General features: G+C 49.5%; 1 long non-coding RNA gene across 1 annotated transcript; it reads right to left on the reverse strand.

Moving 5' to 3' along the window:
* Window positions 1-255: 255 nt before the first annotated feature.
* On the reverse strand, window positions 256-3,327 carry LOC142243977 (uncharacterized). The gene is made up of 3 exons (XR_012724418.1): window positions 3,059-3,327; window positions 1,439-1,508; window positions 256-1,338 (listed from the first exon to the last, which is right to left on the reverse strand). It is a non-coding gene; the product is annotated as an uncharacterized LOC142243977 (long non-coding RNA).
* Window positions 3,328-27,327: the final 24,000 nt, after the last annotated feature.

Raw genomic sequence — 27,327 nt, forward strand, 5'->3', positions numbered from 1 at the left:
GGATAAGCCTCACAATATACATAATACACAATAAACTGCTAATGTCTGTAGTGAACCAGCTCTGTCCGTGTATGAGCGTCCTCGTCGTGTGACGTCCGTCTGTGTTCTGTAATGTGTAAGGTATGTTCACACTGTGTCTTTTTTTTCCCCGCCCCTAAAACCGTCGTGTTTTTTTGCTTTTTCTTAGCGTCTTCCCGTTTTATCCATCGGATTAAAAAGAAGTACAAAAATGCTGATAAAAAGCAAAAAAAAACGGAAAAAAAGGGATAAAATTTACACTGAAAGATTATCGTGAACAAGCGAGCGTTCGCTCACGACATCTTTGCTTGCACACTGGCGCCTGCCTGGATCAACAGACTCAGGTGGGATGTAATGGACAGACTAGAGCCACTCAGTACTCGTAATCTGGAAAGTGGATGATGGACAGGGGACTAGATCTGGAACATGGATGATGGACAGGGGACTGGATCTGGAAAGTGGATGATGGACAGGGGACTGGATCTGGAAAGTGGATGATGGACAGGGGACTAGATCTGGAACGTGGATGATGGACAGGGGACTGGATCTGGAAAGTGGATGATGGACAGGGGACTGGATCTGGAAAGTGGATGATGGACAGGGGACTAGATCTGGAAAGTGGATGATGGACAGGGGACTGGATCTGGAAAGTGGATGATGGACAGGGGACTGGATCTGGAACGTGGATGATGGACAGGGGACTGGATCTGGAAAGTGGAAGCAGGACCCCCAGAACCCTTTAACCCCTATACAGGGATTTGGAATTACACAGGGCCCTGGAGATCACTATAGCAGAACAGGGACTCCTCTCCCATCACCATTCACGGCAGGAACACGGCGTGGCGATCGGAGCAGAAGTCGCTGGAGCGGACTCCGGTGGTGACGTAACAGCCCCTCCTCAGAACAAGCGGAAACAACGCTGGTCCTGATGAATCGGGCCCCGCTACAAAAACTCCATATATATAATAAGCAATAGGATAAAAAATACGCCCCGATGACGCCTTTTTCACTCGTTTTGTGTTTTGGGCCAAAAAATCCCCTTAAAAAGTTGTCAAAAAAAATTATTAAAAACGTTACTCAAAAACGGAAAAAGCGTCGACAAAGCGCTTCAGGAAAAGAACAAAAAACCGTTCAGACGCCGAAAAAAATGCCAGAAATAAGTGATCGTCCTGAAAAACGGATGATCACTTAACAGAAAAGACACAATGTAGTGTGTGATCCGTCTTGTGATCGTTTTGAGGCTTCAGATGGAGACTGTCACAAGAGCGGTATTTTCATTGACTTGTCCGCCCAATTCGTGGTCCCACTCACTAACTGGAACTGAAAACAGAAAATTTTTATTAGGAGACATGAAAAAATAATGTTATTAGCACCAAAACCCCTGAACGTGCCCTAAGAATACAGGCCCCTCCATACATACCTGCTGGTGTCGTCCTCATTGCTTTGTGAGTGTTATACAAATGGAAAGGTCCAGAACCAAATCGACGCTTCTGTAAGAAAAGATTACTTATATCAAAACAAGATCACAGATTCAGGGAAGAAAGAAGTGATGGGAGGAGAGAGATGGAGGAGGAACGATGGTACAACCGGGAGAGATGGAGGAGGAACGCTGGTACAACCGGGAGAGATGGAGGAGGAACGATGGTACAACCGGGAGAGATGGAGGAGGAACGATGGTACAACCGGGAGAGATGGAGGAGGAACGATGGTACAACCGGGAGAGATGGAGGAGGAACGATGGTACAACCGGGAGAGATGGAGGAGGAACGATGGTACAACCGGGAGAGATGGAGGAGGAACAATGGTACAACCGGGAGAGATGGAGGAGGAACGATGGTACAACCGGGACAGATGGAGGAGGAACGATGGTACAACCGGGAGAGATGGAGGAAGAACGATGGTACAACCGGGAGAGATGGAGGAGGAACGATGGTACAACCGGGAGAGATGGAGGAGGAACGATGGTACAACCGGGAGAGATGGAGGAGGAACGATGGTACAACCGGGAGAGATGGAGGAGGAACAATCGTACAACTGGAAGAATTGGAGGAGTAACGATGGTACAACTGGGAGAATTGGAGGAGGAACAATGGTACAACTGGGAGAGATGGAGGAGGAACAATCGTACAACTGGAAGAATTGGAGGAGTAATGATGGTACAACTGGGAGAATTGGAGGAGGAACGATGGTACAAATGGGAGAAATACACACTACAAAGACATTGTACTTCCCCTGACATGTAACATACAGGACACATGTATATACAGATATACACTACAAAGACATTGTACTGCCCCTCACATGTAACATACAGGACATAATCCTAACCCTAGCCTTGCTTAAAAATTTCCAGATCATCACCGATCCTCCACCAAATTTCACAGTGGGTGCAAGACACTGTGGCTTGTACACCTCTCCAGTTCTCCGTCTAACCATTAGATGACCAGGTGTTGGACAAAGCTGAAAATTAGACTCATCAGGGAAGATTACCTTACTCTAGAAATTGGGCAGATTAAACTTTGCGAAGGACGTATTAATAAAGCCGCATACAAGGTTATCCTGGACAAACAGCTGCTTCCTTCTGCTCAGGCAATGTTCCCCAACTCTGAGGATTGTTTTTTCCAGCAGGACAATGCGCCATGACACACAGCTAGGTCAATCAATGTGTGGATGAAGGACCACCACATCAAAACCCTGTCATGGCCAGCCCAATATCAAGACCTGAACCCCATTGAAAACCTCTGGAATGTAATCAAGACGAAGATGGATAGTCACAAGCCATCAAACAAAGAAGGATTGCTTAAATTTTTACACCAGGAGTGGTATACGGTCACCCAAAAGCAGCGTGAAAGACTGGTGGAAAGCAGCCAAGACACATGAAAGCTGTGATTATAAATCATGGTTATTCCACAAAATATTGATTTCTGAACTTTTCCTGAGGTAAAACATTATTAGTATTGTTGTTTCTTAATGATTATCAACTTTTTTGCCAGAGCTGTACAGTATGTGAGGATGGTGGGTGTGTCGCTGTGGTACATACCTTTTAGGAGCCTTTTAGGAGCCTTTTGGGAGTCTTTTAGGCTAGAGTCACACTAGCATATGGCATCCAATGCCTATCATCCGATACGATATGCCAGTGACCGAGGTCATGTGAGTGTGTACACATCTGGTGATCAGGTTTCTGCTGTAGATGAGCTCCCCCACAGGTAGCCTGTAATATGCACAGGACAGAATCCATGTGCAGGTTGATGTTTCTTACACACTCACATTGTGACTCTAACCTCACCACGAATCGCCTCCATCTTCGTCCTCTGTGTCCCTGTGAATGTGCAGATCTGACTGCGGGCGACGTTCTTATGGAACTAGGTCATTGTGATGTCATAGCATAGAACGTCTGGATCCTCGTGATGTCATAAAAGGCAGTGATGTCATCAGAGCTTTTGATGCCACGTGGTCTTTTTATTTGATAGCAGTAAATAGGGAATAAAAGACAAGTAAAGAAATCTAGTTAAATATCTTCAAAATAAAGAAATATACCCCCTTATAAAGAAATATAATAATTAATGAAATATCATCTAATATAAAAGAAAAATAGTGCACAAAGAACCAAAAACCAGATGACTCCGATGGCCTCCCCCCACTATGAACCCTCAGCCCCCACGTGTAAAGGAAAGGGTCAAAGACTAAGGTATCAGGAGGACCCCTAACAAACCCCCTCTCCAATGGCCTCCAATGGGGCAGGTACAAGCTCTGACAACCACGTACACTAGTATTGTGACCTTTATAATAAGAATACCAGCAAAAATAATAAAAGTGGTGTAACTTTAGATGTGAGGCTCAATAGGGAGTGGTTCTCAAAGTTAGATCTAGAGTCATTCATTCTTTGTGGGACATTTACACAACACCAGGGACCATCAGCAGTATCCATCCCTGCCGTCCTGTATTTTATATGTCACACCCCAGGACAGTTATGGAAACTAATACAACCTAACTAGAACCGGGGAGCTTTTGGTTTCACATTTGGTTTTCAGAATTTGGGGAACCCCCTAATGGACACTAAACAGACCCCATTACACATTAAGGGATAAGTATTATTTTTAAAGTCCATCATGTGACTAATACAGTTCCCAACAAAACTGCCTACTATGTTGTCCTCTCCAAACTGTACCCCCCTCCTCACATTGTCCCCCTACACAGTATGATGGCTACCACAGCCGCCCATATAGTATATCCACAACAGCCCCCTAATATACACTATGATGTCCACCACAGACCCCCCCCCCATGCAGAACGATATCCACCACAGTCTCCAAATATATAGTATGGTAACCACCACAGCCCCCCATATATACAATGATGTCCTCCACCATTCCCTATATACAGTATAAAGCCCACGACAGCACCACACAGTATAATATCCACTACAGCCACTTAGTATATAATATGATGTCCACCACAGCCCCATATACAATATGGTCACCACAGCCGCATATAGAGTATAATGTCCCCCACAGATCTTTATATAGTACTAGAAGGTGGCCCGATTCTACGCATCGGGTATTCTAGAATTTACGTATTGTGTAGTTCATGTATGATTTTTGCTATATATATATAGATGTTGTTGTGTGTAGTTACCAAGTGTTTGTGTAGGGGCTGTACATGTTCTGGGTGTTGTCTGGGTGTGGCGGGGGGTGAGAGCGGTGTTGTTTGTGTGTTGCGTTGTGTGTGTTGCGTGTGTTGCGTTGTTTGTGTAGCGCTGTGTGTCTGTAGCATTGTGTGTGTGTGTGTGTTGCGTGGTTTGTGTGTGTTTTGGGGGGAGGTATGTTTTGTGAAGTGTGTGTGTTGCGCGGTATATGTGTATATTTATGTATGCCACGGTGTCTGTGTGTTGTGCAGTGCGCGTGTGTGTGTGTGTTGGGGGAGGTGTGCACCTCCCATCGTGCTCCATCCCTTATGCTGCGCACCCCCCATCGTGCTCCATCCCCCAAGCTGCGCACCACCCATCGTGCTCCATCCCCCATGCTGCGCACCCCCCATCGAGCTCCATCCCCCATGCTGCGCATTCCCCATCGTGCTCCATCCCCTATGCTGCGCATTCCCCATCGTGCTCCATCTCCCATGCTGCGCCCTCCCAAACGTGCTCCATCCGCCATGCTGCGCACTCCCAAACGTGCGCCATCCGCCATGCTGCGCACTCCCAAACGTGCTCCATCCGCCATGCTGCGCACTCCCAAACGTGCTCCATCCGCCATGCTGCGCACTCCCAAACGTGCTCCATCCGCCATGCTGCGCACTCCCAAACATGCTCCATCCGCCATGCTGCGCACTCCCAAACGTGCTCCATCCGCCATGCTCCGCACTCCCAAACGTGCTCCATCTGCCATGCTGCGTACTCCCAAACGTGCTCCATCCGCCATGCTGCGCACTCTCAAACGTGCTCCATCCCCCATGCTGCGCACTCCCAAACGTGCGCCATCCGCCATGCTGCGCACTCCCAAACGTGCTCCATCCGCCATGCTGCGCACTCCCAAACGTGCTCCATCCGCCATGCTGCGCACTCCCAAACGTGCTCCATCCCCCATGCTGCGCACTCCCAAACGTGTGCCATCCGCCATGCTGCGCACTCCCAAACGTGCTCCATCCGCCATGCTGCGCACTCCCAAACGTGCTCCATTCGCCATGCTGCGCACTCCCAAACGTGCTCCATCCGCCATGCTGCGCACTCCCAAACGTGCTCCATCCGCCATGCTGCGCACTCCCAAACGTGCTCCATCCGCCATGCTGCGCACTCCCAAACGTGCGCCATCCGCCATGCTGCGCACTCCCAAACGTGCTCCATCCGCCATGCTGCGCACTCCCAAACGTGCTCCATCCGCCATGCTGTGCACTCCCCATCGTGCTGCATCCCCCATGCTGCGCACTCCCCATTGTGCTCCATCCGCCATGCTGCGCACTCCCAAACGTGCTCCATCCGCCATGCTGCGCACTCCCAAACGTGCTCCATCCGACATGCTGCGCACTCCCAAACGTGCGCCATCCGCCATGCTGCGCACTCCCAAACGTGCTCCATCCGCCATGCTGCGCACTCCCAAACGTGCTCCATCGGCCATGCTGCGCACTCCCAAACGTGCTCCATCCGCCATGCTGCGCACTCCCAAACGTGCTCCATCCGCCATGCTGCGCACTCCCAAACGTGCTCCATCCGACATGCTGCGCACTCCCAAACGTGCGCCATCCGCCATGCTGCGCACTCCCAAATGTGCTCCATCCGCCATGCTGCGCACTCCCAAACGTGCTCCATCCGCCATGCTGCGCACTCCCAAACGTGCTCCATCCGCCATGCTGCGCACTCCCCATCGTGCTCCATCCGCCATGCTGCGCACTCCCAAACGTGCTCCATCCGCCATGCTGCGCACTTCCAAACGTGCTCCATCCGCCATGCTGCGCACTCACCCCCCATAGTGCTCCATCCCCCATGCTGCCCGCAGCATCAGCCTCTGTGGCCGCAGCATCAGCCTCTGTGCCCGCAGCATCAGCCTCTGTGCCCGCAGCATCAGCCTTTTCTGTCCCCAGCATCAGCCTCTCTCCTCCCAGCCTACCCCAGCCTCAGCCTCCCCCAACATCAGCCTCTCTTCTCTCAGCCTCCCGCTCCCAGCCTTCCCCAGGATCAGCCTCTCTCCTTCCAGCCTCCTCCAGCACGCCGTGCTCCTCTGCCGACACTCACACACCCGATCGCATACACTCACACACACACACCCACCCACCCGATCGCATACACTCACACACACACCCACCCGATCGCATACACTCACACCCACCCGATCGCATACACTCACACCCACCCGATCGCATACACTCACACACACCCGATTGCATACACACACACACATTGACGATATTACACATACGCGCTCACACTCACAACATCCGGAGATACCACATGCTTCTGGTCATGTGATCCTCCGGCAGGTCCTGAAAGCTCACAGCACAGGATCGCCGCCGAGAAGCAAGCGATATCCCAGGATGTTGTGAGTGTGTGGATGTGATGTGTGTGTGAGGTGTGTGTGAGAGTGAGTGTGATCTGATGTGTGTGTGTGTACTCACCTGGGAGTCGGGGTCCGTGTCAGTTGGGCCAGAGCGAGCGTGCATTGCGTGAGGGGGGCGGGGCCTGCAGAGATCCGGGGCGAGAGGCCAATCCGTGTGGGGGGGCGGGGCCATGGCGAGCCCAGCGGCCAATCAGCTTTGTGTCACCGTAACACAATTTTGGAGCATGACAGACAGACAGACAGACAGACAGAATAAGGCAATTATATATATAGATGGTCAGCATATACCAAAATTTAAGGTCAATAACAGTCTTTAATAAAGTATGGTCCCCTACAGCCACCTATACAGTATTGTCACCGCAGTCCCCGTTACAGTATGAAGTTTCCACAGCACCCAGTATATTATCCTATGTAGTATGCTATCCCCACAGCCCCCCAGTATAATATCCCCTATATATCCTATGTAGTATGCTATCCACACAGCTCCCAGTATAATGTCCCCTACAAATCCTATGTAGTATTCTATCCCCACAGCCCCCCAGTATAATGTCCCCTACATATTCTATGTAGTATGCTATCCACACAGCTCCCAGTATAATGTCCCCTACATATCCTATGTATTATTCTATCCCCACAGCCCCCAGTATAATGTCCCCTACATATTCTATGTAGTATGCTATCCACACAGCTCCCAGTATAATGTCCCCTACATATCCTATGTAGTATTCTATCCCCACAGCCTCCAATATAATGTCCCCTACATATCCTATGTAGTATGCTATCCCGACAGCCCCCAGTATAATATCCCCCACATATCCTATGTAGTATTCTATCCCCACAGCCTCCAGTATAATTTCCTCCACATATCCTATGTAGAATGCTATCCCGACAGCCCTCAGTATAATATCCCCCACATATCCTATGTAGTATGCTGTCCCCACAGCCTCCAGTATAATGTCCTCCACATATCCTATGTAGTATGCTATCCCCACAGCCCTCAGTATAATATCCCCCACATATCCTATGTAGTATGCTATCCCCACAGCCCCCAGTATAATATCCCACACATATCCTTTCTAGTATTCTATCCCCGCAGCTCCCAGTATAATATCCCCCACATATCCTATGTAGTATGCTATCCCGATAGCCCCCAGTATAATATCCCCCACATATCATATGTAGTATGCTATCCCGACAGCCCTTAGTATAATATCCCCCACATATCCTATGTAGTATGCTATCCTGACTGCCCCCAGTATAATATCCCCTACATATCTATGTAGTATGCTATCCCGACAGCCCCCAGTATATCCCCCACATATCCTTTCTAGTATTCTATCCCCACAGCTCCCAGTATAATGTCCCACACATATCCTATGTAGTATGCTATCCCCACAGCCCCCAGTATAATATCCCCCACATATCCTTTCTAGTATTCTATCCCCACAGCTCCCAGTATAATATCCACCACATATCCTATGTAGTATGCTATCCCGACAGCCCCCAGTATAATATCCCCCACATATCCTATGTAGTATGCTATCCCGACAGCCCCCAGTATAATATCCCCCACATATCCTATGTAGTATGCTATCCCGACAGCCCCCAGTATAATATCCCTCACATATCCTATGTAGTATGCTATCCCGACAGACCCCAGTATAATATCCCCCACATATCCTATGTAGTATGCTATCCCGACAGCCCCCAGTATAATATCCCCCACATATCCTATGTAGTATGCTATCCCGACAGCCCCCAGTATAATATCCCCCACATATCCTATGTAGTATGTTATCCCCACAGCCTCCAGTATAATATCCCCCACATATCCTATGTAGTATGCTATGCCTACAGCCCTCAGTATAATATCCCCCACATATCCTATGTAGTATGCTATCCCCACAGCTCCCAGTATAATATCCCCCACATATCCTTTCTAGTATTCTATCCCCACAGCTTCTAGTATAATGTCCCACACATATCCTATATAGTATGTTATCCCCACAGCCTCCCATATAATATGGTCTCGTTACAGGAATTAGAATTAATATTGTTGTAAAAAAATGACGATATGGGGGTGATAAGAGACATCGCTGGATGAGAGCTATGACAGGGGTGTTAATATACAGGGTGGGCTAGGGGGTTTGTTTATATGTAAAATCACCCCTAAAACCAGTAGCGTAGCTAGAGAAAGGGGGGGGGCAGAGGGTGCGGCCGCCCCGGGCCCCGTGCTCAGAAGGGGCCCACCTGGAGCTGCGATACCATTAACTATATCAGCGTGCACAGCGCGCGCCGATATAGTTAACCTCTGCGGCAGGGCCGCCATCCGGGCATTGCTAGTGGAACTCCTGTAGCACTAGCGGGCCCGGTGAGCAGCAGGCAGGAGGGGGAACCTGGACACGCTGAGAGGCCCCTCCCCTTTCATTCCTCTGCTCCCCGGGCCCCAGCGCAGGGGGCGTTGACAGTACACTTTGCAGGGCGGGCTGGTCGTGCAGTGAGCAGGAGGCGGGGCCTAGACACGCTGACAGCCCGGGCCCCTCCCCTTTCATTTCTCTGCTCACCGGGTCCCATGGGCAGGGAGCGGGGACGTTGCACTGACAGCACCTGCAGTCGCACAGGGGCCCCAAGCGGGAGCGGCCACTAGAGCCTGAAAACGTACTGGGTACGTCATAGCTCCCTGGTACTTAAGGACCCATGACGTACCCAGTACGTCATGGCGAGATCGTGGCCCCGGTGGCTGCGATCGCTGCAAATACCTTAGATTCGGGGAGGAGGGGCCCTCTGCCTGACCTCTGGAGGGGTGGTGTATCCTCCCCGGACCTAAGGAGGCTGTGATTGGCTGAGCGGCGTTCGTCAGCCAATCACAGCCACTGTAATGTCCCAACCATTGAAAATGGTTGAAACATTAAAATCCAGCCATGATCAGTGCAGCTGTAGCACCGATCATTGGCTGGAGCTGGGTGACCTCAGTTTCACCCGCCCTCAGCTCTGATTGGAGAGACCGGCCTTGTGACCGATCTGTCCAATCACTGTGGATCTGGGGCCGGTGACCACTCCCCTCAGCTTCACTCCAGCGTCCGTGGAAGGTGAGGGGAGCGATTGGTAAGTTTAAAGACACTGTCTCCTTTCAGTCGCCGCCATTGCCCCAGCCCCCACCCTTCAGCTGCCGCCATTGCCCCAGCCCCCACCCATCAGACGCCGGCTGCAGCAGTCACTGCCCCTGATCCAGCAGCACTGAACCCGTCTTCTGCGTCCCCTCCATCTGCCACCACCTCCCCCATCAGCCACTGCCCCCCCTCCCTCATCTGCTGCACCCCTCCCTCATCTGCTGCCCCTCTCCCTCATCTGCTGCCCCTCTCCCACCTTCCTCCATCTGCTGTGATCTCCCCACCTGCTGTGAGACCCCCCCACCTGCTGTGAGACCCCCCCACCTGCTGTGAGACCCCCCCACCTGCTGTGAGACCCCCCCCACCTGCTGTGAGACCCCCCCCCACCTGCTGTGAGACTCCCCCCACCTGCTGTGAGACCCCCCCACCTGCTGTGAGACCCCCCCCGTCCATCCGTCCCGCTGTCCATCCATCCCTCCGTCCATCCGTCCCTCCGTCCATTCGTCCCTCCATCACGTCCATTGTGACCGTCACGGGAACACTGGGGGTCTATTACTTTCTAGAAGCAATATGTGGGCACTTACACAGGGCATTAATATTTTCTAGGGGGCAATATTACCATCTAGAGAACAGAAAGGAGGCATTTTACTGTGTAAAGGGCACAATGGTGGCATTAATATGTGGGGGCACAGTGGTGGCATTATGTGGGGGCACAGTGGTGGCATTATTATGTGGGGGCACAGTGGTGGCATTATTATGTGGGGGCACAGTGGTGGCATTATTATGTGGGGGGCACAGTGGTGGCATTATTATGTGGGGGCACAGTGGGGGCATTATGTGGGGGCACAGTGGGGGCATTATTATGTGGGGGCACAGTGGGGGCATTACTATGTGGGGGCACAGTGGTGGCATTACTATGTGAGGGCACAGTGGGGGCATTACTATGTGGGGGCACAGTGGTAGCATTATTATGTGGGGGCACAGTGGTGGCATTACTATGTGGGGGCACAGTGGTGGCATTACTATGTGGGGGCACAGTGGTGGCATTATTATGTGGGGGCACAGTGGTGGCATTATTATGTGGGGGCACAGTGGGGGCATTATTATGTGGGGGCACAGTGGTGGCATTATGTGGAGGCACAGTGGTGGCATTATTATGTGGGGGCACAGTGGTGGCATTATGTGGGGGGCACAGTGGGGGCATTATTATGTGGGGGCACAGTGGTGGCATTATTATGGGGGGGCACAGTGGTGGCATTATTATGGGGGGGCACAGTGGTGGCATTATTATGTGGGGGCAAAGTTGTGGCATTAATATGTGGGGGGCACAGTGGTGGCATTATTATGTGGGGGCACAGTGGTGGCATTACTATGTGGGGGCACAGTGGTGGCATTATTATGTGGGGGCACAGTGGTGGCATTATTATGTGGGGGCACAGTGGTGGCATTATGTGGGGGCACAGTGGTGGCATTATGTGGGGGCACAGTGGTGGCATTATTATGTGGGGGCACAGTGGTGGCATTATGTGGGGGGCACAGTGGTGGCATTATGTGGGGGGCACAGTGGGGGCATTATTATGTGGAGGAACAGTGGGGGCATTATTATGTGGGGGCACAGTGGGGGCATTATTATGTGGGGGGCACAGTGGTGGCATTATTATGTGGGGGCACAGTGGTGGCATTATTATGTGGGGGGCACAGTGGTAGCATTATTATGTGGGGGGCACAGTGGTGGCATTATTATGTGGGGGGCACAGTGGTGGCATTATTATGTGGGGGGCACAGTGGTGTCATTATTATGTGGGGGGCACAGTGGTGGCATTATTATGTGGGGGGCACAGTAGTGGCATTATTATGTGGGGGGCACAGTGGTGGCATTATTATGTGGGGGGCACAGTGGGGGCATTATTATGTGGGGGGCACAGTGGTGGCATTATTATGTGGGGGCACAGTGGTGGCATTATTATGTGGGGGCACAGTGGTGGCATTATTATGTGAGGGCACAGTGGTGGCATTATGTGGGGGCACAGTGGGGGCATTATTATGTGGGGGCACAGGGGTGGCATTATTATGTGGGGGCACAGTGGTGGCATTACAATGTGTGGCAGTAAGAGGAGTCGGTTTTTGTGCACGCAGCAGGTGCAGTAATAGGGGCACACACGGCAGCAGCGGCTCAGTATTGGGGTGACGGCAGGAGGCGGAGTTTGTGCAGGTTGGGATTAGATGGGGTTCGGGGTCGGAAGTGTGAGGAGTGAAATGTGTCTTTGTTGTAATCTCTGTAGATGAGTTGTGGCTGGAAGAAGTCGTCATGACGGTCTGGGCCAGATGGAAAACACAGAAAAGGTGAACAACTCCATCCGAAAGAACGTCAGCTGTAAGTCACCATCTATAACTGCACTGTGACCTCTTGTATGTGCTGCAGCACCGATATTTACCACTATATAGTCACCATATGGCGGTAACATCAGTGTCATCTGCCGAGGTCCACTATACCCACGATTAGTCTGCGCCACCGTAGTTATCATGGTGACCTGGTAAGGGGCCCACTCAGATGTTTTGCCCCCCCTGAGCTGAAACCATAGCTACGCCACTGACTAAAACCCATCCTACATTCATGATATATGTGAGACTCATGAAAAAGTAGAGTCCCTGTGGGTGGAGATAAAAGGAGAGAGAAAGAATAATAAAATACTGATAGGGGCATGTTATAAAGAAGAAGGCATGGACGCTGGGCCGTACAGGCTCTCTGCTCCTTCCCCACAGAGAGTCAGTGTGTGTATAGCTTGGTGGTGTGTGCGACACTTATTGGTTCCTTCAGGCTGATGTCTATCACCCGCTGCCTGTCCCCATCGTAGATGAAGTAGTGAAACACGTGACACTGGAGTTCTCTTGGCAAACCAAACTTTAACAGTTTATTCCTTTCACTGCATTGATAAACATGGCCTGAACTTCTCATGGTCTTGCGGATACTGCATATTGGGGTACTCTCTCTCCACCTATCCCCGCTAACTTGGATCTTGTCTGTATTGTCCCCACAGCCAGCCCCTCTTGTAATGTCTCCTCAGCCAGCCCCTCTTGTAATGTCCCCTCAGCCAGCCCCTCCTGTGATAGCCCTGTAAGTCTATCTTGTAATGTCCCCACAGCCAGCCCCTCCTGTGATAGCCCTGTAAGTCTATCTTGTAACGTCCCCACAGCCAGCCCCTCTTGTAATGTCCCCACAGCCAGCCCATCTTGTAACGTCCCCTCAGCCAGCCCCTCTTGTAATGTCCCCACAGCCAGCCCCTCCTTTGACAGCCCTGTAAGTCTCTCTTGTAATGTCCCCACAGCCAGCCCCTCCTGTGATAGCCCTGTAAGTCTATCTTGTAACGTCCCCACAGCCAGCCCCTCTTGTAATGTCCCCACAGCCAGCCCCTCCTTTGATAGCCCTGTAAGTCTCTCTTGTAATGTCCCCTCAGCCAGCCCCTCTTGTAATGTCCCCACAGACAGCCCCTCTTGTAATGTCCCCACAGCCAGCCCCTCTTGTAATGTCCCCACAGCCAGTCCCTCTTGTAATGTCCCCACAGCCAGCCCATCTTGTAACGTCCCCTCAGCCAGCCCCTCTGTAATGTCCCCACAGCCAGCCCCTCTTGTGATAGCCCTGTAAGTCTCTCTTGTAATGTCCCCACAGCCAGCCCCTCTGTAATGTCCCCACAGCCAGCCCCTCTTGTAATGTCCCCACAGCCAGCCCCTCTTGTGATAGCCCTGTAAGTCTCTCTTGTAATGTCCCCACAGCCAGCCCCTCTTGTAATGTCCCCACAGCCAGCCCCTCTTGTAATGTCCCCACAGACAGCCCCTCTTGTAATGTCCCCACAGCCAGCCCCCTCTTGTAATGTCCCCACAGCCAGCCCCTCCTGTGATAGCCCTGTAAGTCTCTCTTGTAATGTCCCCACAGCCAGCCCCTCTTGTAATGTCCCCACAGCCAGCCCCTCTTGTAATGTCCCCACAGCCAGCCCCTCTTGTAATGTCCCCACAGCCAGCCCCTCTTGTAATGTCCCCTCAGCCAGCCCCTCTTGTAATGTCCCCACAGCCAGCCCCCTCTTGTAATGTCCCCACAGCCAGCCCCTCTTGTCATGTCCCCACAGCCAGCCCCTCTTGTAATGTCCCCACAGCCAGCCCCTCTTGTAATGTCCCCACAGCCAGCCCCTCTTGTAATGTCCCCACAGCCAGCCCCTCTTGTGATAGCCCTGTAAGGGTATGTGCGCACGTTGCTTTTTACCTGCTTTTTACCTGCTTTTTTGCTGCTTTTTCTTCTGCGCTGTTTAATGCCAAAATGGATGTGTTGTTCTATTCAAGCAAAGTCTATGGGAATTTGGGTTTCTTGTTCACACTATGTTATTCAAAATGCTGCCTTTTTGTGGCAGAACTTTGGTCAAAAACTCAGCTTTTCAAAGAAGCAACATGTCAATTGTTTTTGCCATTTGGGTTTTGCACTGCAAAGCTGAGTTTTTGACCAAAGTTCTGCCACAAAAAGGCAGCATTTTGAACAACATAGTGTGAACAAGAAACCCAAATTCCCATAGACTTTGCTTGAATAGAAGAACACATCCATTTTGGCATTAAACAGCGCAGAAGAAAAAGCAGCAAAAAAGCAGGTAAAAAGCAGGTAAAAAGCAACGTGCGCACATACCCTAAGTCTCTCTTGTAATGTCCCCACTGTCCAGTTACAAAGTCCAGACATAGCCTAGAAAGGAGAAATTAGATTTCCATGCTTTCACAAAATTATTTTCCAGCAATAGGATATTTGAGAGTAACCCGGGGCATTAATCCATGGGCCCCAGATATTTCTGAACTTTTTAATTGCATTTTTTTTTTATACACTTTTTTTCTAAACAAATCAGCCATTGATTCTTAATACATTCACCTGTGGATGGGGAGGAAGGTTGTATGCAGAGAGAAATAGTTTTTCTAGCAATATACATGATTCTGGATATACTGGTTACTACCAGATCCTCTGCAGGAAAATCTGGAATAATACCCAATATACATAATTTGGGATGAGGATTCATTACTATACCATAGAATATATGGATTATGTCCAAAACATCATCCCAAAATGGGCCAATTGCCCTGTGTTCCCACATCATGTGTATGTGTAGCACCCACGGGGCAAGGGGTCAAGTGTTACTCGTCGCTGGGCCAGTGATATCAGGTCTGGGGATGTCACGGGTGGCCCTGCCCGGCTTCGTGGCCCCGAGGCGTACAATAAAAAGGGAAGGATGATGGTGGATGAGAGGATGGGAATAGCTTGTCTCGTGACGCCACCTATGGTATGCGGCCAGGGATTAGCCACCGCTGCAGGTGATGTCCTCCGGGGTTGACGGTGTCGCAGCAAGGATGTTTCTGCTCCCCACAGGTGGAGCGGGCCCCGGGGAGGAGGATGAGGGTTGTAGTGATGGCTGGCGCCGAAGTGCGGGGCGCCAGCAATAAGAGGCTGAGTCAGCTGCTGCGGGTCCAGGTATCTTTACTTACAGTTCCAATGGAGCCTCAGGGTACCGGTCTCTGCCATGTTGGGCCCCAGCCGATCCCGGATCCTTTGCAGGTCAGTAACACACACGCACAGCCCTATACTCCTACACACAGCATACAGCTGTATACACACACGCACAGCCCTATACTCCTACACACAGCATACAGCTGTATACACACACGCACAGCCCTATACTCCTACACACAGCATACAGCTGTATACACACACGCACAGCCCTATACTCCTACACACAGCATACAGCTGTATACACACACGCACAGCCCTAAACTCCTACACACAGCATACAGCTGTATACACACACGCACAGCCCTATACTCCTACACACAGCATACAGCTGTATACACACACGCACAGCCCTATACTCCTACACACAGCATACAGCTGTATACACACACGCACAGCCCTATACTCCTACACACAGCATACAGCTGTATACACACGCACAGCCCTATACTCCTACACACAGCATACAGCTGTATACACACACGCACAGCCCTATACTCCTATACACAGCATACAGCTGTATACACACACGCACAGCCCTATACTCCTACACACAGCATACAGCTGTATACACACACGCACAGCCCTATACTCCTACACACAGTGTGGCGCCCCTGACCTGGTCAGGCACCACTGAGTACTGCACCCATGCTGGGGACAGTACAATACAGGTAATCCAGAAGGCTGACCGGGGTGTGGAACACAGGCGCATAGTGATCAGGTCTCACACATGTACCCATGAGAGGACCCCTGGGGATCCCAGGAGGGGGAAAAGCCTTGGCCTTCACTGGAATAGTGGAGGGGGCCAAAAGCCTCCATCTCCTCTCAAGGGGTGTGGTAAGAGAATCTGGTTGCTAGGTGGCGTAGGCAAGAACAGGAGAGGAGGGGCAGTGAGTCAGTTAGAGCAGAACTCCATAGGGCTCAGTGAGGAGCAGACCTGTGGGGCTGTTGCTGTCTAACAGCGCCCGCGCAGTGGCTACTGACGGGGGAGAACGGTCAACTAGGAGTGCTACCCGAAATCCATCTTCAGCTAGAGAGAGAGCAACGGAGTGGGAAGTAAGGAGACTGCTAGAGAGTACCAGGCCCAAACGGGCGGCAGATCCCGAAGCGGAGATAGATCCAGCTTTCTTTTGCTAAACCTGCCGGTGTGGGGCTCTCAAAGCCCACGCCACAACACCACAAAAGCCGCAGCCACGTAGCCACAGTTAGGGCCCATAGCTCACAGGAGGCAAGAAGCTGGAGTGATCTGGCCCAGGCAACAAGCACACGGCAAACGAAGGGGAGTGAGGCTTCAGCAACTTCCCTGGGTGACCCCCATAGGGACTCAAAGTCGGGGTCACCCCAAACCAAAAAGGGCTAAGGAAGGCGAGTTAGTAGTCACCCTCACAAGTCAGCCTGAAGGACACCTGGTTCCCACCTGGTTCATCTCAGCTACGCCCGGGCTACTCACCCTGCCATCAAATGTGAGTAAAGCCCTTGAAAGACAGTTCTGCCTGTGTGAGTCATTCTGCGACTTGTAGTACTACGCATCTACACCGGGCCCTGGGGCTTGCCTCACTCTCAGGAGGCTATTCCAACTAACTGCACATACCATCAGCCCCAGGCGACCCTCAACCTGCAGTGGCGGTCCCTACTGGCCGCAATACTGAGAGTGGCGTCACGACAAGAAGAAGATCTCCTACCTGTGACCAGATCCAGCTACGTGGAGTCCCTGAAGGTAATGCACCGACACAACACCTGTGGGGCTTCACAACAGCATACAGCTGTATACACACACGCACAGCCCTATACTCCTACACACAGCATACAGCTGTATACACACACGCACAGCCCTATACTCCTACACACAGCATACAGCTGTATACACACACGCACAGCCCTATACTCCTACACACAGCATACAGCTGTATACACACACACACAGCCCTATACTCCTACACACAGCATACAGCTGTATACACACACGCACAGCCCTATACTCCTACACACAGCATACAGCTGTATACACACACGCACAGCCCTATACTCCTACACACAGCATACAGCTGTATACACACACGCACAGCCCTATACGCCTACACACAGCATACAGCTGTATACACACATGCACAGCCCTATACTCCTACACACAGCATACAGCTGTATACACACACGCACAGCCCTATACGCCTACACACAGCATACAGCTGTATACACACACGCACAGCCCTATACTCCTACACACAGCATACAGCTGTATACACACACGCACAGCCCAAAGGAAAAACTCCAGCATCCATGTCTTTATAAAAATAGAACTCCGCCTTTATTTAGATAAGGTTAAAATTCCATTAAAAGTCCATTAATGAACAAGAGAGACGCGTTTCGAACGCTGGAACGTTCTTAATCATCACGCACAGCCGTATACACACACGCACAGCGTACAGCCATATACACACACGCACAGCCGTATACACACACGCACAGCCGTATACACACACGCACAGCGTACAGCCATATACACACACGCACAGCCGTATACATACACGCACAGCCGTATACACACACGCACAGCCTACAGCCATATACACACACGCACAGCCGTATACATACACGCACAGCCGTATACACACACGCACAGCGTACAGCCATATACACACACGCACAGCCGTATACACACACGCACAGCCATATACACACACGCACAGCCATATACACACACGCACAGCCGTATACACACACGCACAGCGTACAGCCATATACACACACGCACAGCCGTATACACACACGCACAGCGTACAGCCATATACACACACGCACAACCATATACACACACGCACAGCTGTATACATACATGCACAGCCGTATACACACACGCACAGCCGTATACACACACGCACAGCCGTATACACACACGCACAGCCATATACACACACGCACAGCCGTATACACACACGCACAGCGTACAGCCATATACACACACGCACAACCATATACACGCACGCACAGCTGTATACATACATGCACAGCCGTATACACACACGCAGAGCCGTATACACACACGCACAGCCGTATACACACACGCACAGCCGTATACACACACGCACAGCCGTATACACACACGCACAGCCGTATACACACACGCACAGCGTACAGCCATATACACACACGCACAACCATATACACACACGCACAGCTGTATACATACATGCACAGCCGTATACACACACGCACAGCCGTATACACACACGCACAGCGTACAGCCATATACACACACGCACAACCATATACACACACGCACAGCTGTATACATACATGCACAGCCGTATACACACACGCACAGCCGTATACACACACGCACAGCGTACAGCCATATACACGCACGCACAGCCGTATACACGCACGCACAGCCGTATACACGCACGCACAGCCGTATACACGCACGCACAGCCGTATACACGCACGCACAGCCGTATACACGCACGCACAGCCGTATACACGCACGCACAGGCGTATACACCCACGCACAGGCGTATACACACACGCACAGGCGTATACACACACGCACAGGCGTATACACACACGCACAGCCTTATACTCGCACGCACAGCCTTATACTCGCACGCACAGCCATATACACCATACCTCCCAACTTTTCAAGAAAGGGAAGAGGGACAAAGCATGCGGCGCGCCGCGGCAAATTTTGACCAAGCCCCTAGCCACACCCCTAGCCACACCCATTTGGAAGTAAGGGTCATTCAGCAGATGCCCCGGACTGTTCGTTCATATTTATAGCAGTCAGAATTTTTTTATATTTCTGTGTCACTATATGACATGTTGCTTATTTGTGCCTATCAATCTGTGTTCACACGTTGCATAAATTCTATTTCTTTTTGTTTCTGTCTGCACCAAACTACACAATAACAATCTTCTCTGTTTTTTCCATTTTTGCTGCATTTTTTCTGCCTTTTCTCCATTATTTAATGCGTTTTTGGTTCAGATGTGAATCTGCGTTTTTAAGTGTTTTTATTGTACAGAGAAGCTTTTTCCTGCATTTTTTTAAGCTCCACATAGAAACCTCCAGAGGAAACCCCATGGAATCACATCCACTTTACTTGGACAATTAAACACAGCAGAATAAATGTGCAAAGAAACAGCAGAAAAAAATGCAGCATTTACACTACATGTGAATATGGACTAATTGTCCAAGCAAAGTGGATGAGACGTCCTGAAATCTCCGCCCCTGGTGCGTGGAAAGACGCCGCTGAACGGTGCGGATTTGGTGTTTCTTTCTTTATAAGCTTCAGGATTCACATCAGCAACAAACATGTATCAAATAAGAGGACAATGCATAAAAAATACCGCAAACACGCAATAATCAGAGAACATTGTTATTGCACTCGTGGCGCGGACACCTGCAGAAAAAATGCAGCATTTACGCTATGTGTGAACACGGCCTCAGTGATCCATTTTTATTACATTTTTTATGGGTTTTAATAAAGAAAAATAATAAATTGCGCCTTTTTTTTCCCGCCATTTACAGATCCCCATAAATAATCTGATCGCTGTGTTGTTCAGGTCATTACGATTACAGGGACACCAAATATGTCCATGTTATTTGCTGATTTGTGATGTTTATTATTTTATAAAAAAGTGCTATAAAATTACATTATTCTATTTTTTTTATTATTTTTAGTAACTTTATTAGAAGAAAAAAAAATCCTCTTTTCCTCTCCCTCTAGAATATAGGACATAGAGATGCTGCTCTGTACAATGGAGCTGTGTCCTGTGTAATCTGCTGTGTAAGAGGCTGCATTGTAGGTTCATTTATGTGAAATCCTCCTTCTGACATCATCAATCCTAGTGGCTCAACAGCTAGAGCAGCTAGGAAAGCTAGGAGGTTGCTGGACACAAGTTTTGAACGTTGCTGGTTTGAATCCAAGGTGGTGAAGATTAAAAAAAAAAAAAATTGTATTTGTATTTTTTTCCTCATTTCTTTATAGTAGTTTTATGGGAACAAATGAATCTGACTCTTTCACCAACATTGAGCTACAGTATTTATCTATCTATCTCTATCCCTCTATCTATCTATCTATGATTCTATCTCTCTATCTATCTATCTATGATTCTATCTATCTATGATTCTAGCTATCTATGATTCTATCCCTCTATCTATCTATGATTCTATCTCTATCTATCTATTATCTGTCGTGTACCTATATATCCCTCTATCATCCATCCCTCTATCATCCATCCATCCCACTATCATCCATCCCTCCCTCTATCCCTCCCTCTATCCCTCCATTCATCCATCCATCCCTCCCTCTATCCCTCCATTCATCCCTCCATTCATCCCTCTATTATCCATCCATCATCCATCCATCCCTCCCTCTATCCCTCCATTCATCCCTCTATCATCCATCCATCCCTCCATCCCTCCCTCTATCACTCCATTCATCCCTCTATCATCCCTCCATCCCTCCCTCTATCCCTCCATTCATCCCTCTATCATCCATGCATCCATCCCTCCCTCTATCCCTCCATTCATCCCTCCATTCATCCCTCTATCCCTCCATTCATCCCTCCATTCATCCCTCCTTCTATCCCTCCATTCATCCCTCCATTCATCCCTCTATCATCCATCCATCCCTCCCTCTAGCCCTCCATTCATCCCTCTATCATCCATCCATCCCTCCCTCTATCCCTCCTTTCATCCCTCTATCCCTCCGTTCATCCCTCCTTCTATCCCTCCATTCATCCCTCTATCATCCATCCATCCCTCCCTCTATCCCTCTATCCCTCCATTCATCCCTCTATCATCCCTCCATCCCTCCCTCTATCCCTCCATTCATCCCTCTATCATCCATGCATCCATCCCTCCCTCTATCCCTCCATTCATCCCTCCATTCATCCCTCTATCCCTCCATTCATCCCTCCATTCATCCCTCCTTCTATCCCTCCATTCATCCCTCCATTCATCCCTCTATCATCCATCCATCCCTCCCTCTATCCCTCCATTCATCCCTCTATCATCCATCCATCCCTCCCTCTATCCCTCCTTTCATCCCTCTATCCCTCCGTTCATCCCTCCTTCTATCCCTCCATTCATCCCTCTATCATCCATCCATCCCTCCCTCTATCCCTCCATTCATCCCTCTATCATCCCTCCATCCCTCCCTCTATCCCTCCATTCATCCCTCTATCATCCATGCATCCATCCCTCCCTCTATCCCTCCATTCATCCCTCCATTCATCCCTCTATCATCCATCCCTCCCTCTATCCCTCCATTCATCCCTCTATCATCCATCCTTCCCTCTATCTCTCCATTCATCTCTCCATTCATCCCTCCATTCATCCCTCCCTCTATCCCTCCTTTCATCCCTCTATCCCTCCATTCATCCCTCCTTCTATCCCTCCATTTATCCCTCCATTCATCCCTCTATCATCCATCCATCCCTCCCTCTATCCCTCCATTCATCCCTCTATCATCCATCCATCCCTGCCTCTATCCCTCCATCCATCCCTGCCTCTATCCCTCCATCCATCCCTCCCTCTATCCCTCCATTCATCCCTCTATCATCCATCCATCCCTGCCTCCATCCCTCCCTCTATCCCTCCATTCATCCCTCTATCATCCATCCATCCCTCCCTCTATCCCTCCATTCATCCCTCCATTCATCCCTCTATCCCTCCATTCATCCCTCCATTCATCCCTCCTTCTATCCCTCCATTCATCCCTCTATCATCCATCCATCCCTCCCTCTATCCCTCCATTCATCCATCCCTCCATCCATCTTTGCAGCTGAATAACCTGCTTCTGGTGTCTCACCTGCAGTATATAGGTCAAGATAACAAAATCTTCCTATTGCTTTCAATAGAGGCAGTAGCTCAGTGGTTAGAGCTGCTGCCTTTGAAACAATGAACTCACAGCTCCACGAGTTCGAGTCCCGGCCGCCCCGAAAATCCAGAGCCGATGATAATTTAATTTAATTTATTCACTCCACTGAGGGGAGGAGCCGGGACATCAGCTGTGAGCCGCGGGAGTGCGGGACAGCCCTGATAAATCGTGCAAGTCCCGCAGAATCCGGGACGGTTGGGAGGTATGTATACACACACGCACAGCCATATACACACAGACACACAGGCGTATACATACATGTACAGCCGTATACACACACGCACAGCGTACAGCTGTATACATGTACAGAGAGCCGTATACACATGCACAGCGTACAGCTATATATACATACATATACAGACACATATACAGATATAGTCACATAGAAGCGTATACATATTTGAAAACATTCACATATAAATAATCAGACACATAGACAGACACAATCCTATACATACACACATACTGGGGGGCTTTTACTTTTGATGATTGGGGGACACTTCTCTCCTCTTCTTGTCTCCCGTGCGCTCCACTTGTTTGATGGTAAATCCCACGGGCTAAAGGACCTGTGGTGACGTCCTGCCCATGTGATCAGAAGGGGCGGGGCTTCAGCAACACAGCTGATACCAGAAAGAAACTCCAGGTGGTCCTGGAGTTGTTTATAATAGAAGCGGGGGTCTGAGGTAAGATCCCCAAATGGGGGAGGGGGCCGCAGGGGGAGAGGGGGATGGGAAGCCTGCATGATTACAGTGGATGGGAGGAAGCATGGCCACACCCACTAACCAAGCTGGTCACTCCCACTACCCAATATAGAAAATATACTCCGGCACACTATAGAAAAATGCAAAGAAGAGTCCAATATGATGCTCAAAAAATGTCTTTATTATAAACGTAAGATTGTCCAACGTTTCTACCCATCAAGGGTTTTCTTCAAGGACTATGAAAGATGAGACTAGATTTCTTAAACGAGCACCAGAAACACGTCAGGTGAATCAACTATTGGTATCCGAAAAGGTACTAAAAGGACCAGTTTGAGATCACCTTGATTCTTCAAACTACTGGAGAACCATTTGGACTCATTCCCAAGTCTATAGCACTAACTACTCACCTATATAGGTCAATCGGACTTGAACGTGGTCCTGGACCCATTTTACACATTGGCCTCACCCATGAGAATTATTTGGTCTATGACCCCTAAGGGATTAACACACCGATCACATTTGTAAGAAACGGCGGAGGTCTTTCTTTCATTTCTTTGCTCATATGACCCGATGTCTTGATCTCAAACTGGTCCTTTTAGTACCTTTTCGGATACCAATAGTTGATTCACCTGACGTGTTTCTGGTGCTCGTTTAAGAAATCTAGTCTCATCTTTCATAGTCCTTGAAGAAAACCCTTGATGGGTAGAAACGTTGGACAATCTTACGTTTATAATAAAGACATTTTTTGAGCATCATATTGGACTCTTCTTCGCATTTTTCTATAGTGTGCCGGAGTATATTTTCTATATTGACTGTCCTTTCTCCTGAGCACCTACAATAAAGATTGGTTGAGACAGGTTTTATCCTCTATATACTCCCACTACCCAGGCAGCTTCGTCTAGCCACTGGGATGTAGCCGCAACACTTGTCTGATGCTCTTCGGCTGAACGGAGGCAGCGCGCGCTGCAGGAAGCCATTATAACACACATGGCCGCGTACTGTGAACTGCGCACGACCGTGTCTCCTGTACTATGCGGCCGGTCAGCACTGTGTGCACCTGTAATGTCAGTGTGCCCGGCCGCATCATAGTACAGGAGACACGGCCGCACGCAATTCACTGTGCGCGGCCATGTGCTATAATGACATTATGCAGCAGGCGGCCGACCCTCTACAATAGCTGGGAGAGCAGCCCGGAGGGCAATTGGCCCCCTGCCTCCCGGCCCAGCCCGCCCCTAGACACTACCATGCTCGGGTGCTCTGTACTCGTAACTAGTAATGAGCGGGCACTACCATGCTCGGGTGCTCAGTACTGGTAACTAGTGATGAGCGGGCACTACCATGCTCGGGTGCTCAGTACTCGTAACTAGTAATAAGCGGGCACTACCATGCTCGGGTGCTCAGTACTGGTAACTAGTGATGAGCGGGCACTACCATGCTCAGGTGCTCAGTACTCGTAACTAGTGATGAGCGGACAATACAATGCTCGGGTGCTCGGTACTGGTAACTAGTGATGAGCGGGCACTACCATGCTCGGGTGCTCTGTACTCGTAACTACTGATGAGCGGACAATACCATGCTCGGGTGCTCGGTACTGGTAACTAGTGATGAGCGGGCACTACCATGCTCGGGTGCTCAGTACTTGTAACTGGTGATAAGCGGGCACTACCATGCTCAGGGGCTCAGTACTGGTAACTAGTGATGAGTGGGCACTACCATGCTCGAGTGCTCAGTATTTGTAGCGAGCTGTTGGACGCTTGGATGGGCGCGATTCCAATAAACGAGTATAATGGAAGACAATGGGGAACTCAAGTATTCCGGAAGATCTTCCATTATTCTCGAGTCCATCCGAGCGTCCAACTGCTTGTTACGAATACCATTGATTGTACATTATTGATTTTGTTCCTGAAGAAGGGGTCGTATGACTCTGAAACGCGTAGAACAATAAAATCAGATACTTTTAATCTCCAGCAATCTCCTTCTGGCAGCGCGGATTAACCCTTTTCTTCCACCCACTTATATCACCCATCATTACTAGTAAGACATCAGACTCCAGGACAACGATATGTAATCACTGGTGTTCCCCAAACCTATGGCTCAGGGGCCACATGTGGCTCTCAGGACCCCTGCTGGCACTTCCCGAGCTGCTAATGGCTGCAGACACTATTGTGCAGCAGTGGCGCTAGGAATGGGGGGGTTTGGAGACATATTATGTCACGTGTATATGGCTTTCACCAACGTGGCTGCAACCTATGAAAAGTCGGGGACCGGTGCCTTTGAGGAAGGAAGCACAGGAGCTATCGAGCCCAGCAAGTGGGAGTATGGAAAAGGGAAAGAGGGAGTTAAAATGGTGCAAAAGGTGTTTTTTCGACTTGCAGGTAGGAGCCAATCGGCTTTTCAGCTGTGTATTTGCGCTCTTTTTGTTACAGTGCCAGCATGGTATATTGGATTTCAAAAAATCTCATATACAATACTGAAGAATATACCTTACAGTTCAAAATTTCAGGGTCACTTAGATATTTCCTTATTTTTGAAAGAAAAGCACTTTTTTTTCCAATGAAGCTAAATTAAATGAAACAGAAATCCCCTCTATACGTTGTTAATGTGGTAAATGACTATTTTAGTGGCAAACGTCTGTTTTTTAATGCAATATCTACATAGGTGTATAGAGGCCCATTTCCAACAACCACCACTCCAGTGTTCTGATGGTACATTGTGTTTGCTAATTGTGTTAGAAGGCTAATGGATGTTTAGAAAACCAGTGACAACCCTTGTTTAAGTATGTTAGCACAGCTGAAAACAGTTTTGCTGATTAGAGAAGCTATAAAACTGACCTTCCTTTGAGCTAGTTGAGAATCTGGAGCATTACATTTGTTGGTTCCATTAAACTCTCAAATGGCCAGAAAAAGAGAACTTTCATGTGAAACTCGACTGTCTATTCTTATTCTTAGAAATGAAGGATATTCCATGCGAGAAATTGCCAAGAAACTGAAGATTTCCTACAACGGTGTGTACTACTCCCTTCAGAGGAGAGCACAAACAGGCTGTAACCAGAGTAGAAAGAGAAGTGGGAGGCCGCGCTGCACAACTGAGGAACAAGACAAGTACATTACAGTCTCTAGTGTGAGAAATCCACACCTCACAGGTCCTCAACTGGCAGCTTTATTACATAGTACCCAGAAAACGCCAGTGTCACCGTCTACAGGGAAGAGGAGACTCTGGGATGCCGGCCTTCAGGGCAGAGTGGCAAAGAAAAAGCCATATCTGAGACTGGCTAATAAAAGGAAAAGATTAATATGGGCAAAAGAACACAGACATTGGACAGAGGAAGATTGGAAAAAAGTGTTATGGACAGACGAATCAAAGTTTGAGGTGTTTGGATCAAACAGAAGAACATTTGTGAGACGCAGAACTGCTAAAAAGATGCTGGAAGACTGCCTGACGCCTTCTGTCAAGCATGGTGGAGGTAAGTGATGATCTGGGGTTGCTTTGGTGCTGGTAAAGTGGGAGATTTGTACAATGTAAAAAGGATTTTGAATAAGGAAGGCTATCACTCCATTTTGTAACGCCATGCCATACCCTGTGGACAGCGCTTGATTGGAGCCAATTTCATCCTACAACAGGACAATGATCCAAAGCCCAAATTATGCATGAATTATTTAGGGAAGAAGCCGGCAGCTGGTATCTATCTGTAATGGAGTGGCAGCCCAGTCACCAGACCTCAACCCTATAGAGCTGTTGTGGGAGCAGCTTGACCGTATGGTGCGAAAAGTGCCCATCAAGCCAATCCAACTTGTGGAGGGGGGAAGCATGGGGCAAAATATCTCCAGATTACCTCCGCTAATTAACAGCTAGAATGCCAAAGCTCTGCAAAGCTGGAATTGCTGCAGAGGAGCATTCTGTGCCGAAAGCAAAGTATGAAGGAGAAAATTATTATTTCACGTAACAATCATTATTTCTGACCTCGTCACTGTCTGGACGATATTCTCTATTCATTACGCAACTCATCTGATAAATAAAGTAGGATTCTTCATGGAAAAGACAAAA

Source organism: Anomaloglossus baeobatrachus, chromosome 1 (assembly GCF_048569485.1).
Source record: "Anomaloglossus baeobatrachus isolate aAnoBae1 chromosome 1, aAnoBae1.hap1, whole genome shotgun sequence".
Lineage (NCBI taxonomy): Eukaryota > Metazoa > Chordata > Amphibia > Anura > Aromobatidae > Anomaloglossus > Anomaloglossus baeobatrachus.